At 42.0% G+C, this 12,665-nt stretch overlaps 1 long non-coding RNA gene across 6 annotated transcripts in view; it reads left to right on the forward strand.

Moving 5' to 3' along the window:
* LOC141048968 (uncharacterized) overlaps positions 1 to 12,399 on the forward strand; it is a 33,168-nt gene extending 20,769 nt beyond the window's left edge. Inside the window, exons 3-9 of one of the 6 annotated variants that reach the window (XR_012220217.1) lie at positions 5,608 to 5,743; positions 5,868 to 5,952; positions 6,744 to 6,820; positions 6,910 to 6,970; positions 7,058 to 7,121; positions 8,119 to 8,296; positions 10,730 to 12,399. This is a non-coding gene — a long non-coding RNA (uncharacterized lncRNA). Of the gene's footprint in view, positions 1 to 5,607; positions 5,744 to 5,867; positions 5,953 to 6,743; positions 6,971 to 7,057; positions 7,122 to 8,118; positions 8,297 to 10,729 lie in introns of all 6 variants that reach the window. The other 5 variants (XR_012220215.1, XR_012220219.1, XR_012220216.1 and 2 more) reach the window with 5 other exon arrangements.
* The last annotated feature ends 266 nt before the right edge of the window (positions 12,400 to 12,665 follow it).

Below are 12,665 nucleotides of genomic sequence, written 5' to 3' on the forward strand. Positions count from 1 at the left end.
GACTCTCGAGTACTGCGCCGTTCTCTTCAGTATTTGGTACACTGGCGGGGGTATGGTCCGGAGGAGAGGTCTTGGGTACCAGCCTCGGACATGCATGCGGATTGGCTGGTCAGTTCCTTTCACCGCCGTCATCTGGACAAGCCGGGTCCTATGAGTCTTGAGGGCCCTGGGGTCCCTCGTAGAAGACGGGGTACTGTCATGTCGGACGCTATTCACACCACAGCGTCCGGCAGGCAGCGGTAGTTCCATCTCCGTCCACTATAGCCTCAGTGGCGCCGGCTTGATTTTACTCAGGTTATCTGGGGTTAATCTAGCTGGAAATCAGTTGGGTTGTTTGGTCACGCCCACGGTCTTTAAATAGTCATGCTGGCCTGTGGGCGTCGCCGATTATAGCTTGTGTTTTATGCCAAGTGGTTCCGGTCTGGAGAGGAGGTGTTGGAGAGAGAAATTCATATCTGGTGTCGTATGATCCGTTGTTACCTTTTCGCCTTCCTATATTTGTGCTTTGTTTTGCCCTGTTCACATTACAGTATTTTCCTGTGTGTTTTCGGCGCGGTGTGGTTTGAGTTCTCCCTGTCTGTCATTACTGTGTGGGCTTTGGTGGTTTGACAACTCACTGGGTGGAGGGTGGAGGGTTCAGCTTAGGGCTGAGCAGGAGATAAGGAAAGGCTGGAGGCTCAGGCATTTACACCATTAGCAAAAACCCTGGGTTGAGGGTCAGGCAGGGTTTTCCCTAGTTTGAGGGACTCCGCAGGGGCCCCGGGTATGTCAGCCTCCTTTGACCTAAGTCCCGCATAACAGTATACCAGGATGGGGAATGAGGCCATTCATACCAGGATAGGGATGAGGGGACAAAATATACCAGGATGGGGATGGGGCCATTCATAGCAGGATAGTGATGAGGGGGTCATACCAGGATAGGGATGAGGGGGCTATGTATACCAGGATTAGGGACATATATATTCCAGGTTGGGGGATATTAGTACAGAATTGACCACATTTTTTACTTCAATTTTTTCGATTTTCCTCCTCTAAAGCCTATGTGTGTCTTATGGACCAAAAATATAGGCATATATCAGTGAGCGAGTAAGTGGCCATAATACTGTATGACTGCATTACATTTTATGAGGATGGTTGCATTAATATCTATGTGGTTAGTTGCATTATACTATGAGGGCAGCATTATATTCTATTTGGAGTCTGCATTATACTCTATGAGGGGGCTACATTATATTTTAGGAGAGGGGCTGCATTATACTAAATGAGGGGGTTGCATTATATTCTATGAAGGGGCTATATTATATTCTATGAAGGTGGCTACCCCAACCCCTGCTATATCAGTAAGATGTGTACTACCTTATATAAAACATGATATATGCCCTGATACACTGATATTAGCATGTTTTACTGCACAATTGGTGCTCTGCCTTGTATTTGATTCTATGTAGCTGTGGCGCCCCTGAGACTCGGTCGCCACAGAGGTACTGCACCTTCTCCTAAGGTGTAGTGCCCCACCATCCAGGTAAGGAGGGAACTCCTTTCCACACTCCAACACTCGCACCCCACACAACAGGGTAGTTCTGCACAACCACATTGCGGCTCAGTGCTTAGAGAGTAGCAGAGCACCTCTGGTGGTTCCCTGCTTGGAACACTGGATGTGCTGGGAGGTGGGTGGAGTTAAGATACATAAAAGAGTGGGAAAGTATAGGATGTGAGGTTCAGTCTGGCAGAAGGTCAGGCGGGTAGGAAGTCACTCAGACAGGAGTGAGGATCCTTGGAAGAAGGGATGGAGGAAGGAGTGCTGCAGCTGCCTCAGTAATCTGAGCCAGCTGGAACGGGAAAGGGAAAGAAGGAGAAAGACGTAGAACTGCAACCTAAGCTTCCCTAAGAGAGAGAAAGATCAGTACGGAACGAAGGAGTAAGGAGAACAGAGAGGACGTGGGTTGGAAGAGGAACCCTGCCTATAGTTTCTCAGCGCAAGGCCTGGGCCCGGTCCCTGAGGTTGTATGGACACTTATGGTTCTGCAGCAGACACCGGTGGAGTAGTTGGCTGTAAATCCACTACTCCCATCTAAGACTTGGGGCACAACAGCAACACAGATAGAGAGCCGGGACTTAGGAGTAGAGAGTCCCCAAAGCAGGCTACAGTTGTCTGCCATACAAGTAGAGTTCTTGGGAACATCTGACAAGAGGAACTCCAGAGTACCACGGTGCTGGAGCTCTTCACACTTTAAGGCGCAATATAGGAGTCGTTCAGGATAGGTACATGTTGGCAGAGTGTTGGAGAGGAGCTTTCCATCTGGCCTGGAGGTTGGCTAAGTCTCTGACCCGGAGGACACGGCCCGGAGGCAGGCACCCTTGTGTACCGCAGACTGTGAGTAAAGCTTTGGAACTGCAAGCCTTGGTGTCCTCCATTCATTCTTGCGCCAACCCGCTCAGCACCACTATATCTGGGTACCATCCTTTACACTGCCTGCGCCTTTCCCCCACCATTACAACTACACTGCCCTGGGACATCAGCCCTACCTGTGGAGGGCTATACCATCACTGCTGCACCATACCATCTGTCCCAGAGGATCTTTCTGCAGCATTGGCTTAACACCTCCCTTGCCGAGCACCACAGGTGGTGTCACAAACTATTCCATTCCACATAAACTACATGACATCCCCTCCATTACTTGGGCGCCCAGGGCCACAGACCGGGTCACCGCTGCTGTGACACATTCCCCTGACACCGCCCCGGTACCGAGTACCCCACGGCCCTGGGAGGGCGACCCATAGCAACATAGTGGGCCCCAAGAATGATTTCTCTTGTAAGCCCCAGGTGCTCCAGTCCAGTGCTGAACATACTGCATGGCCCCCTCATCCTTATCCTTTTCAAAAAGGCTGCAGTGCTCAAATTAAGTCAAGAAAAAAAAAAGCTGTGTGTACATGAGATTCCTGAATCTACCTGGCACCTGCACTTTGACCCTGCGGGGAGGAAATGTACTTCATTTCTCCTAACAGTAGTTGGGTTTCAGCCACCGCTTTGTGTATAGAATGTGCCCCGGTACCTACTGACAGCTCATCATTAGGGTCGGCTGTCAGTCAGTGCCAGGGGTGCTGTTACAGCTGCCGCTCTCTATACACATGGCTTACTACGGGTCTCCTGACCTGAGGTAACTGCCTCATAGGCATAAATATACAATGACACTATATAATGACATTTGGGCGTCCCAAAGGGACTGACTGTATGCAAAATTGTTATTGAAGAAACCTGGAACTTTTTAACAGATAAATAAAAATTATATTTTACTCTACCATTGGTCGGGTCGCTGGAGAAACAAAAGTCAATTTTTAATATGTGTGCTATATATATATATATATATATATATATATATATATACAGTACAGACCAAAAGTTTGGACACACCTCCTCATTCAAAGCGTTTTTCAAGACTGTTGGAAGACCATTTCCGGTGACTACCTCTTGAAGCTCCTCAAGAGAATGCCAAGAGTGTGCAAAGCAGTAATCAAAGCAAAAGGTGGCTACTTTGAAGAACCTAGAATATAAGACATATTTTCAGTTGTTTCACACTTTTTTGTTAATTATATAATTCCACATGTGTAAATTCATAGTTTTGATGCCTTCAGAGTGAATCTACAATTCTCATAGTCATGAAAATAAAGAAAACTCTTTGAATGAGAAGGTGTGTACAAACTTTTGGTCTGTACTGTATATATATATATATATATATATATATATACACTCACTGGCCACTTTATTAGGTACACCATGCTAGTAAGGGGTTGGACCCCCTTTTGCCTTCAGAACTGCCTCAATTCTTCGTGGCAGAGATTCAACAAGGTGCTGGAAGCATTCCTCAGAGATTTTGGACCATATTGACATGATGGCATCACACAGTTGGCGCAGATTTGTCGGCTGCACATCCCTGATGCGAATCTCCCGTTCCACCACATCCCAAAGATGCTCTATTGGATTGAGATCTGGTGACTGAGGAGGCCATTTGAGTACAGTAAACTCATTGTCATGTTCAAGAAACCAATCTGAGATGATTCGAGCTTTATGACATGGCGCATTATCCTGCTGAAAGTAGCCATCAGATGTTGGGTACATTGTGGTCATAAAGGGATGGACATGGTCAGCAACAATACTCAGGTAGGCTGTGGCGTTGCAACGATGCTCAATTGGTACCAAGGGGCCCAAAGAGTGCCCAGAAAAAATTCCCCACACCATGACACCACCACCACCAGCCTGAACCGTTGATACAAGGCAGGATGGATCCATGCTTTCATGTTTTTTACGCCAAATTCTGACCCTACCATCCGAATGTCGCAGCAGAAATCGAGACTCATCAGACCAGGCAACGTTTTTCCAATCTTCTACTGTCCAATTTCGATGAGCTTGTGCAAATTGTAGCCTCAGTTTCCTGTTCTTAGCTGAGAGGAGTGGTACCCAGTGTGGTCTTCTGCTGCTGTAGCCCATCTGCCTCAAAGTTCGACGCACTGTGCGTTCAGAGATGCTCTTCTGCCTACCTTGGTTGTAACGGGTGGCAATTTGAGTCACTGTTGCCTTTCTATCAGCTCGAACCAGTCTGCCCATTCTCCTCTGACCTCTGGCATCAACATGGCATTTCCGGCCACAGAACTGCCGCTCACTGGATTTTTTTTCTTTTTCGGACCATTCTCTGTAAACCCTAGAGATGGTTGTGCGTGAAAATCCCAGTAGATCAGCAGTTTCTGAAATTCTCAGACCAGCCCTTCTGGCACCAACAATCATGCCACGTTCAAAGGCACTCAAATCACCTTTCTTCCCCATACTGATGCTCGGTTTGAACTGCAGGAGATTGTCTTGACCATGTCTACATGCCTAAATGCACTGAGTTGCCGCCATGTGATTGGCTGATTAGAAATTAAGTCTTAACACACAGTTGGACAGGTGTACCTAATAAAGTGGCCAGTGAGTGTATATATATATATATATATATATATATATATATTTGCTTAAAATTCAAAGGAAATGTGTCATCTTTAACTTTAGGCCTTTGAGAGATCATTTCATCTTCATCTTGCTTAATTGTTCACAATCGCAGTAATTTTGACCAGGGGTGCCCAAACTTTTACATGCTACTGTATATATCGACAGAGCAAGTTGACATTTGGACCCCCTAAGACAATTCTATTTCTTCATCCCTGACCAAAAACGGGACAATAAAAATCAAGATAACATGAAACATGGGCTCTATGGCAATATCTAGAAATAACTGCAGCAATTCGTCCTGGGCCAGAGGCGTGTGATTACAATTATTCTCTATAATATATAACATTGTTTTGGCATCAGGGATATGTGAAGCATAATCAAAAACATATTCTGGCGGTGCTATGATTTGTTTTTTTCGCTTGAGTTCTCGGCAGTTAACCTTAGCACGAAAGTAGTTATATTGCTTCTGCAATACCCATGACAAGGTGATCATCTTTAATTACATGTGTATCTGATCTGCATCAAACACTTACCCTCTCCCTACAGATTTTATTTTTTATCTCTGAAAATCATGAAATCTTTTTTTTTTTTTAACACAGTTGCCCTTTTCTTTTCATTCCAAACAGGAAAAAAAAAATACCTGCGACCACTTGTTTGACAGTTTGGGTGATTTTCCTGAATAGGATTCGAGCATCATCATTAGTCATAAAGGTCTCGTCCTACACGTGTTCAGCAGTGTTATTATCTCAGCCCTGGACTCAGGTAAATCAGGATTCTTAGGCTCGAGGCAATCTGTATAGAGCTTGTCTTTAGGGCTGTCCTGTAATGTTTTTCTCCTTCACCTGAGCTGCATGTTAAGAGCTTAGTCTTTCTTGTTGCAATTTAGATGTTTCCTTCGGCTGGCTCTTATGTGATTCAATTTCAACCATATTAGCATCACTGTAGGAAACAAGACAGAAAGTCGTGCTAAGGTAAATACCAAAAAAAATCAATCAATCTTTCAAGAAGACTAACAAGCTGCATCTTAAACCCATAGACATGTTTTTTCTTTATTCCTCGGCTGACTTGTATTACAGCATTTGACTTGCAGTAAATTGCCATACAGCGTGCGGGATCCTTTGCCCATTTATTAGGGCAGTGCTGTTGTGACAAACTGCATCTATCTGTGTTCTACTTTAGTGAATGTCTATGGCTAGAACACTCATGGTGTTTGGCATAACTCCATTAATATGTCTTGCGCATAGTTGATGGGTTGTATCTCTAATTTTCAGTTGTCAAATGCATCTTGAAGTAAAGTGTACTAACCCAATGCTTCCATTTATGTAGTAGCATCAATTTATTTAGCTTTGTGAGTGTGTTATTATGTGTTTGCCAAAAACAAAAATCTCTGTCAAAAATTGCCTGCCCGTGAAAATTGAATGAGCAGTTCCATTTCTTGCCATGTGTGATTACATTCCATTTTAGCATCTTCCTGTGAAGCCTAGTGTACCATTAATCTACTGACCCTGTACGGAAATGGCATCTTTTAATGGCACCAGTTAAACTGTACAGTGCATGAATCCATTAAGTAGATCATGGATGAACTCCTTTTCGATTTGTGTAACAGTTGAATTTCCTTAATTTTAAAAATTGGTATAGTAAGTTAGCAGTTTGCTGGAAATATTAAAATGAACCTTGTGTTTCAGAAGTCATTGGTTCTCTTGAGTCAAGTTGACAGCTGTCAGTTGTTTTCCTTTTTTTTAAAAAAACATAACTTTTTCAGGCAAACTGCTTCAACAATTCAGTGAAAACCCCCCTTTTTTGCCCTATGGAACATATTGTTTCCAATTGATTTACCAGGTATATATATACTATCTACTGATTTTTTTCATTTTTTTCATTCTTTATGCCTCACTATTCATTATTTCATGCTCCTTGTTCTACTGCAGCACAGCAACCTGAAAGGATAGCTGGAAGCTCACCATACACCTGCACCATATTTTGAAGCAGGTATAATCATGGGTCTACTTTTCCTGATAAAAATATCACTATTATATGACACAATATTCTGATATTACTCCACCTACCTTGTTATAGATATTCACTAAAAATACTTTACTCGTGGACATACGTTGGTTCATTCCACAGTGATAGCAGTCGGGTATGTCCCCCTTTTTTTCCACTGATTATTTCAATCGTTCTCTCCTCCACTTTGTTCTTCTGACACACAGTTATTCTGGTTTTATAACATAGTCTTTATGAAATTGTCTATACTATGTGGAGATTTATATTAATGACAGATATTGACTGATTGATATATGCTTGTTATTTTGTGTTTTGTATTTGTCATGAGGACCTGTTATGACTTTATGCTTTTGTTTCATATCTGTTATGGCAGACTGACGAAGGCCAATGTAGGCCGAAACGTCTTTTGTAGGACTGCATACAAATAAAAACTTTAATTATAAAGGATCATTTAGTTGAGTGCCAAGTTACTTTATTATTTGCTTGGGTCTGGGTAACCTACTTGAGCACCTTGTGGTAGTGCCACACTATACTTGACACAGCTTATTCCTTTTCGTGAGCACACTGTACGTAATGTCCTCCAATACATTCTCATACAACAATGATGAAACGTCTAACCTTTTGGCCAAGTTAAATCTCCCCAGCGATTTCCTCAAACTACCACCGAAGGAGACCAGCGGGAGAGATCTTGAACGTGAACTACGCCGCCAGATCGATCATGATTTACATTGTGCCACTTTGAGTGAATATCTACGTGTACAGAGGATCCCCAGGGGCTTGAGAGTCCCCTTACGTCCAACCTTGTTTCAGGAATATACAGAATTTTGTTAAAAATTTGAATATATACTTAACAAGTGCTCATTTGATCTAATGACTTTGACTATTGAACATTTACAACGGGCTATAACAATATCCAAGGAGTCCATTAACAATATCGAGTCCCAATTGAACACTATAGGTACTGTCGAAGAGCTTTCTGAACTAAAAACCTGTATAAAAACAGTGACTGATCAACATAGGAGAGATACAGAGAGCAGAAAGAGGGTTAAATTCCAGTGTGATACGGACGATTACGAACAAGGCCGGGTATATCGGTGGCAATTCAGTTCTAATCCTTGTCCCTTTCGTAACAGGTTTACATTTAGGTCTTCAACTGATCAATCATTGTCCGCCTCAGAGATTGAACAACTGGAATATCCCAACAACCAAAGTCGTTTTTTAGGACAGCGACGAAGAAGACCACGTGGAAGAGGATCCGCAGGGGCAGAGGAAAGAAGAGATCCCGACTCCAGCAGAATAACCCGATCACAGGTACGAACCCGCTGGTGATAAACATCTCTACCAGAGTTCTAAGTATAGCCGAACATTCTTTATTGCAGAAGGGTCTATCATTCTGTCCATCATACAAACTTGATACTTTCAAGTTGAATATGGAGCTACAAAGATTCTATCGCTCACTCAGTTTAAAAGTACATTTCTCTAAGAGTGACTCACTAAGACCTCCGCCTTTACCATCTCATATAGACCAATGTGTTATATCTGCTGCCAGTTTAGGTTTATGATCAAAAAGTTCATATATCCCCCCACATGGGTCACATGCCTTAGAGACTTTTATCGAGTTTGTCAATAAGTCCTTTAATAAATTAAGGCAGGACATTACCAGCAATAGACTCCATCATCCTCCTAATCTAGACTCCACTGATTTTCAGGCCCTACACAGCCTGCAATCTGATAGTAATATAATGATCAAACCAGCAGATAAGAGAGGGGCTATTGTGGTTATGAATAGATCGGACTATATGAGGGAAGTTTACCGCCAACTTAATGACCCCACAATTTACACAAAACTAGAGAAGGATCCCCTACAGGACACAAAGGATGTAATTAGGGAGGTTCTAACTGAATTTTGCTATCGTAAAGTTATCGACACAAAAACGGTCGAATTCCTTACAAATTCACATCCTATAACCCCTGTATTCTATATCCTACCAAAGGTTCACAAGAGTCTGGATAACCCCCTGGACGCCCAATAGTGACATCCACTGATTCTGTCCTGTCTCCCCTGTTTTTATTGAGAAAGTACTTACCCCCTAATTAAGGATCCATCTTCCTTCCTTCTAGATACGGGTGATTTTCTTAAAAAAATTAATGAATTGGGCCCCATACCAACTGGAGCTATACTGGTCTCCTTTGATGTCAAGGACTTATACACTTCCATTCCGCATGACAAGGGCATGCACTGTGTTTACAGTTTACTCACACGGGCCAACGTACACAAAGACATAATCGATTTAACTTTGCATCTCCTCAGGATAGTTCTGATACGTAATTATTTCATGTTTGAGGAGAATTTTTTCCTTCAAACCTGGGGTACCGCCATGGGATCGAACATGGCACCTCCGTACACCAACAGCTACATGGCCATATTTGAGGAGGAAGTTGTATATACCAATATTCTTTTCCAAACCCATTGCTCCGTATGGAAATGTTACATAGATGACGTGTTTTGCATCTGGACGGGTTCTTTTGAATCCTTAGAGACATTCTTTAATAGTCTGAACACCGTCTGGACAGGCCTCTCTTATCATTACTAGTAGTGAGTCACAGGTCAGCTTCTTGGACACCATGATTATAAAAGATGATCAGGGCAATTTGAGCTCTGAGCTCTACACAAAACCAACGGATAGGAATAGCCTCCTTCATTATTCTAGTTTACATCCTCCCGCAGTGAAAAAGGCAATTCCCAAATCTCAGTTTAAGAGAGTGCAGAGGATAGTTTCGGATCCTGAGAAACGCGAAACGCATTTACAACAAATGAATTCTAGGTTTACGGAGCGTGGCTATCCTCAAAATGTCTTAACAAAAGCTTTAGACTCAAACATGACTACTCGTACAGAAATAACTTCATGGTTACCGTTTGTACACACCTACCACCCATATGTCAACATTCTACACAAAACCATAAGGAAGCATTGGAACCTCTTATCTACTGCTCACCCTGATGTTCCAGAATTTCATAACCTCTTTCTTCCATGATACAAGAGACCCAATAACATACCTGACTCGCTTATTAGGGCTGACATTGGCCCCAGACAAAGAGTATCTACACAGACATTTATACAAAATCCCTGCACTGGCACGTACCCTTGTTTACATTGTCATGAATGCAACAACGTACAAAAAGGAGACGCAATCTTGCATCCACACTCAGGCAAGAAATATCCCATCAAAGATTTTTCCACCTGTGACACTAATTTTGTAGTCTATCTCATTAAATGCCCTTGTGGGCTCCTCGACATAGGCGAGACAACTCGGGCCATAAGAGACAGGATTAGTAAGCACAAATCTACTATCAAATGTAAGAACTTGCTTCTCACTCTGCCCCACCATTTCCACACCAAAGGACATAGTGTTGCACAATTGAAATTCCAGGTCATCGAACATGTCCCAAACCCTAGACGTGGGGGTGACCGGATCAGAATATTGAAACAAAGGGAATCCTACTGGATTCATGAGCCTCAAACATTGACCCCCAAGGGACTAAACAGGGATAATGATCTATTGTCTATTATGTAACACCACCATATAATGTTAATTATGTTGCCTTGTAACACTATTCCACTTTCCTTTTATTAGTGGGCCATGAGTTGGAGTATATCAAGATATAGGAACACTGTGTTTCCTGTCATTATATGGCAGATATTTTAAATTTGAATATTAATGCTGTTTTTCTCTTCAATTTAGAGTCGACTCTACTGATTTCATATTGGCCATCTTCACGTGTCACGTCCGTCTGGACCTCACTGTATCACTGTCCTCACCCGCCTGCAAAAATTAATATTGGTATCGGCATTTTTTATCTCACTTATACACTCAACTGTGTTATTGTTTGAGAGATATCTATATCATATTGCCTTCTGAGATATCATTTATTTATTTTCACTCCACTATCTGTAAGTCCTTTTTTCACAATATCCCTATATGTCCTGGTAAATCAGTAAATAAAAAATGAAAAAATAATATGAACATTTAAAAAAAAAAAAGATTTTTCTTGTAGTATGTACATAACAGATACAGTGAAACCTATGGGTAGTATCAATAGGACTCATTTTGGAGCATACAAATTTGTCTGGTGTGAGCATATATTATAGCACAAGAGCGCTACATGCTTATCGCTCCCTTTTCCCTGTAACGTTACATTCTTCCCCTGTGTATTTAATAGTTAACAGCCAGCTCTGTCACATAACCCATTCGCTCCTCCCATCCACACATGTGATTCACATCCAAGCATTTCAGTGGAGCAGGGCAGCTCCCATTGGCCTCTGTAGTATAGGACAGAGTGCAATTTGATGGACACCGCTGACCGGACACTTCCGGTTTACTATTTCCGGTTGGCGCGGGCTTAGTCCAACCTCCAGGCTATTTAGACCAGCTAATGATAGCACACAGGGCTACCAAACGGTGGCGGATACCGCATTCAGCCCTGCACACCTGCCACCTGCTTATACATGGTAAGCGTTCTTACTCCAGCCTGCACTTGTTACCAGGCATCGCCATCACCACTTCATGACTTATGAGTCTTTTCTCTTCATTTATAGCCCCATATGGGCCTTTGGCTACCGGTCTCAATACAGTCATCTCCCACAGGTATATATTTCTATATAATATACTATATATGCCCTGCTCACAGCGGTCAGTTTTCCTTTTTTAAAAAAAAAAATAACTTTTTCAGGCAAACTGCTTCAACAATTCAGTGAAAACCCCCCTTTTTTGCCCTATGGAACATATTGTTTCCAATTGATTTACCAGGTATATATATACTATCTACTGATTTTTTTCATTTTTTTCATTCTTTATGCCTCACTATTCATTATTTCATGCTCCTTGTTCTACTGCAGCACAGCAACCTGAAAGGATAGCTGGAAGCTCACCATACACCTGCACCATATTTTGAAGCAGGTATAATCATGGGACTACTTTTCCTGATAAAAATATCACTATTATATGAGACAATATTCTGATATTACTCCACCTACCTTGTCATAGATATTCACTAAAAATACTTTACTCGTGGACATACGCTGGTTCATTCCTTCGTGATAGCAGTCGGGTATGTCCCCCTTTTTTTCCACTGATTATTTCACCTGTTCTCTCCTCCACTTTGTTCTTCTGACGCACGGTTATTCTGGTTTTATAACATAATCTTTATGAAATTGTCTATACTATGTGGAGATTTATATTAATGACAGATATTGACTGATTGATATATGCTTGTTATTTTGTGTTTGTCATGAGGACCTGTTATGACTTTATGCTTTTGTTTCATATCTGTTATGGCAGACTGACGAAGGCCAATGTAGGCCGAAACGTCTTTTGTAGGACTGCACACAAATAAAAACTTCATTTATAAAGGATCATTCAGTTGAGTGCCAAGTTACTTTATTATTATTGGTTCTCTTGAGGTATGACTTTTCAGGTTCTATTGCCAAAGTAATTGAATACCAACAAAAAAACGAGCAACTAGTAACTTATAGACAGACAAACACTCTAAGGTAAATCAGAAAACCAACATGAGAACACAGAGTGCAAAGCAGGTCTCATAAAACATCACTTTTTATTTCAATATTCTTAAACAATGAAATATATATAATCAGGCATAAGTAAGATGCAAACAGAGTAT

Source organism: Dendrobates tinctorius, unplaced genomic scaffold, assembly GCF_039654945.1.
Source record: "Dendrobates tinctorius isolate UK_male_01 unplaced genomic scaffold, ASM3965494v1 ptg000139l, whole genome shotgun sequence".
NCBI classification, from domain to species: Eukaryota; Metazoa; Chordata; class Amphibia; order Anura; family Dendrobatidae; genus Dendrobates; species Dendrobates tinctorius.